This window comes from Phascolarctos cinereus, unplaced genomic scaffold (genome assembly GCF_003287225.1).
Source record: "Phascolarctos cinereus isolate Bilbo 61053 unplaced genomic scaffold, phaCin_HiC Scaffold_1;HRSCAF=81, whole genome shotgun sequence".
In the NCBI taxonomy this organism is placed as follows: Eukaryota; Metazoa; Chordata; class Mammalia; order Diprotodontia; family Phascolarctidae; genus Phascolarctos; species Phascolarctos cinereus.
In genome coordinates, this window is record NW_027555514.1 from 135,946,820 (window position 1) to 135,951,258 (window position 4,439).

Below are 4,439 nucleotides of genomic sequence, written 5' to 3' on the forward strand. Positions count from 1 at the left end.
GTAAGAGTGAAACTTTTTTATTTTTTCTATTTATAATGGAATATTTTCTGATTTCCATGTGTAGTCCATCATTCATGAAAGATCAGTTATTAGCAACAAAGTAAATTATGCATCTTTAAATATGGTATGTATCTTTTAGTTAGCTTTTAGAAAGTAACAACTTTATTTACCTTTAATTTCTGGAAGAAATTTTTATTTCCTTCATATCAAGAAGAATGCATGCACTGAGATTTTTTGTAGTTAATAGATGCATTACTGTAGTTAAAAGATGTATTATTAAATGATATTAATTCACATAATTAGAAATTTTAGTTATAGTACTTAATACAATTGATGACAAGCTTTTGATCCATCTTATTTACTTTTTCTCATCCATGCTTATAATAATATACATGTATTAAATGCATAGTTTTTATCATATTTCCAGACAAGTGTAACATGGAACTCTATGACACAATATACACATTAACTCACTTGTATGAATCATGGGTTAATTAGAATTATAGGAGAAAAATAGCAATTCCTACGTGTGTGAAACCAAAAGGTGGCACTGTTTGTCTGTTGAAAACCTTTGAGATTTGTAGAGGACAAGAATCGCATTCCAGTTCTAATGTAAAAAGGGATGTCAAAGTACACATATCTGACATAGTGATATAACAAATATCATTGCAAATGCTTGGATAGTTTAAGTTTAAAGTTTTTCTTTTCAAAAATAAACTGCACAGTAGGTAGATTATAATAATACCTGCCTCATTTCTTTTGATTTGGGGGGGGGTATGATTTAGTATACCTTCTTGTTAGGCCAGCTTTTTTTTTTTTTTACTGTGGTGGCAATGTAGTAATGTTACTAACATTCTATATAGTAGTAATGGGGAAAAAATGGTGATGTTTGCCTGTGTGTATATGTGCGTGCCAGAAACCTGTTTATCTTTCTGATTCTTGACCTGGAAATTTTAATGTTTTCTGATGATGTATAAATTACTTGGACAATAGGTTTCTGTTAATTACTTGCCCATACTTAGGTAATTCTATAAGAACACATTTCCTCACAAGTTGTGCTTTTAAGATTTATTTAAAAACGTGGTAACAAGAGCTGGTAGATTATTAATTGTAACATTAAAAATGTTTGGGATTTTGAGTAGCAGAAACCCAGGAATGGTTCTTTATGTGTTGGACTATTTCCTCACACCAGCTCCATCTGTAGAGGATATTTTTATTTCATCAGTCATAAACCTCCTTACAAGCCCTTGACATGTTGAGTTTCCCTGTCCAGGCTCAGTGTCCTTTTGTCTTTTGTTTGGCAAGGGTACCTGCCTACTTAGTTTGTGATGGAAAGGATAACCACTCAAGTGGAATAGGTCATACAATGCTCATATACAACTGTGGAATATGTTGTTCCCCTCTCTTTTCTTGAATAACATGTTGTCTATACCAAGCAAGAACAGAAAATGCAAAATAAATTAATATTAGAAGCAAAAATAGAAGTTGACAGATATTTACTCTGCAGATCAATACAAAGAAAAGATAAATTATAGGATGGATAAAATTAATGACTCCTAAAGTCTTCCTTTTTAAATTTAGTTAATCTATATATCCCTATATGGTGTTTTTTATGGAGTAAAGAATATCTAACCAAGAATATCTAATCACAGTATTTCGCTTTACTTTTATTCTCTTAAGAGACCTTTTTTTAAATTAATGAACAATAGTAAGTTTTCTCCAACTTCATGAACCCAGTCTGGGAGCTTCCATAACCCTTATGGATCATTGCAGTTTATCTCTGTCTTGGCATAGTATTAAGAAATCACATATTTATGTAATATATTGTTCACTTTTTGTTTGTAGTTGTTTTGTATGTCTGTCTCCAGGAATGCTGATTTTTTTAAATAAATTTATTTATTTTTAGTTTCCAACATTTACTTCCACAATATTTCGATTTCCAAATTTTTACCGTATCTAGTCCCTCCCTGCACCCCAAGATGGCATGCATTCTGAATATCCCTTCCCCTAGTCTGCCCTCTCTTCTATCTCTACCCCCCTTCTCTTATCGCCTTCCCCTTCTATTTTCCTGTGGGCAGGTTAGATTTCTGTAACTCATTTCCTGTATTTCTTATTTCCCAGTTGCATGTGAAAACAATTTTTTAACATGAGTTTTTAAAACTTTGGGTTCCAAATTTTCTCCCTTCCTCCCTCCCCACCCAGCCTCATTGAAAAGGCAAGCAACTCAATTTAGGTTATACATGTGCAGTTATGCAAAACACTCCCATAGTAGACATGTTGTGAAAAACTAACTCTATTTCCCTTAATCCTATCCTATCCCCCTGTCCTGCCTCAGAAGTATTTGCTTCTGATTACCCCCTTTCCCAATCTGCCCTCCTCTCTATCATCTCCTTGCTCTCTTGTCCTCTTCTTCCCCTATTTTCCTGTAGTATAAGACAGATTTCCATACCCAATTGAGTGTGTATGTTTTCCTTTCCTTAACCCAAATCCTGTGAGAATAAGACTCACTCATTCCCTCTCACCTTCCTTCGTTTTCCCTCCACTGTAAGAGCGTTTTCTTTTCTGTTTTTTTTGAGATAATTTACTCTGTTCTACCTCTCCCTCTCTCCTTCTCCTAGTATAATCCTCTCTCATCCCTTAATTTTATTCTCCAGATATGACCCCTTCATCTTCAACTTACCCTGTGCCCTCTATCTATCTATCTATCTATCTATCTATCTATCTATCTATCTATCTATCGACATACATATAATTTTTTCCCTCCAAGTACCCTAATACTAACAAAGGTCTCATGAGTTATAAATATCATCTTTTCATGCAGGAATGTAAACAGTTCAACCTTAATAAGTCTCTTATGATTTCTCTTTCCTGTTTACCTTTTCATGTTCCACTTGAGTCCTGTATTTGATTTCTATTCAGCTCTGGTCTTTTCATCAAGAATTCTTGAAAGTCCACTATTTCACTGAGTGACCATTTTTTTCCCCTGAAGGATTATACTCAGTTTTTCTGGGTAGGTGATTTTTGGTTGTAATCCTATCTCCTTTGCCCTCTGGAATATTATATTCCATGCCCTGCGGTCCTTTAATATAGAAGCTGCTAAATCTTGTTTGATCCTGATTGTGTTTCCACAATACTTGAATTGTTTCTTTCTGGCTGCTTGTAATATTTTCTCCTTGACCTGGAACTCTGGAATTTGGCTACAATATTCTTAGGAGTTTTCCTTTGGGGATCTCTTTCAGGAGAAGATTGGTAGATTCTTTCAATTTCTGTTTTGCCCTCTGGTTCTAAAACATCCAGGCAGTTTTCCTTCATAATTTCTTCAAAGATAATGTCTAGGTTCTTTTTTTGATCATGGATTTTAGACAGTCCAATAATTTTAAAATTCTCTCTCCTGGACTTATTTTCCAGGTCAGTTGTTTTTCCAATGAGATATATCACATTGTTTTCTAATTTTTCATTCTTTTGGATTTGTTTTACAGTGTCTTGATTTCTCATTAAGTCACTAGCTTCCAATTGCTGTATTCTAATTTTTAAGGAAGTATTTTCTTCAGTAATCTTCTGGACTTCCTTTTCCAGTTGGCCAATTTTGCTTTTTAGGGCATTCTTCTCCTAATTGGCTTTTTGGACCTCTTTTGCCATTTGGATTAGGCTATTTTTTAAGGTGTTATTTTCTTCAGTATTTTTTTGGGTCTCCTTTAGCAAGCTGTTGACTTGTTTTTCATGATTTTCTTGCATCACTCTCATTTCTCTTTCCAGTTTTTCTTTCTACTTCTCTTACTTGCTTCTCAAAATCCCTTTTGAGCTCTTCCAAGGCCTGGAACTGATTCGTATTTTTCTTGGAGGCTTTGGATGTAGGAGCTTTGACTTTGTTGTCTTCTTCTGGTTGTATGTTTTGATCTTTGTCACCAAAGGAAGATAATATAGTCTGATTCTTTTTGTGAGATTTGCTCATGATCCCAGCCAATTACTTGAGTTATAAACTCTTTGTTAAGGTAAGAGTCTGCTTCGAATGTGGAGAATGTACTGTCCCAAGGTTTGGGGGTTTGTACAGCTGTTTTCAGAGATACTTGTAGGGACCTGTAAATTTTCAATTCTTCCAAGGTGGTATGATAAGGGGTGAGGTGTTTACTCCTTTCCTGGTCTATGAGTGACCACAAGCAGTCTTTTCTGTCTTGGAACTGTGAGGAAGGTTTTCTCTCCACAGCCACTACAGGCTCCCCCACACCAGCATTCCTCCTCGCCCCCAGGACTGCCACCCAAAACTGTGACCCAGATCCAAGCATAGGCAAAACAACAGATTCTTGCCTCAGCACTGGCAAAGAGATCCCTGCAATCCCCCTCTGATCAGCCACTGGATTCCCCCTCATTCTGTGGCCTGGAAGTTCAGGACAAAGCCACCACCTCAGGGCCTGCATTCTGCGCTCTGGAACTGGCTCTGA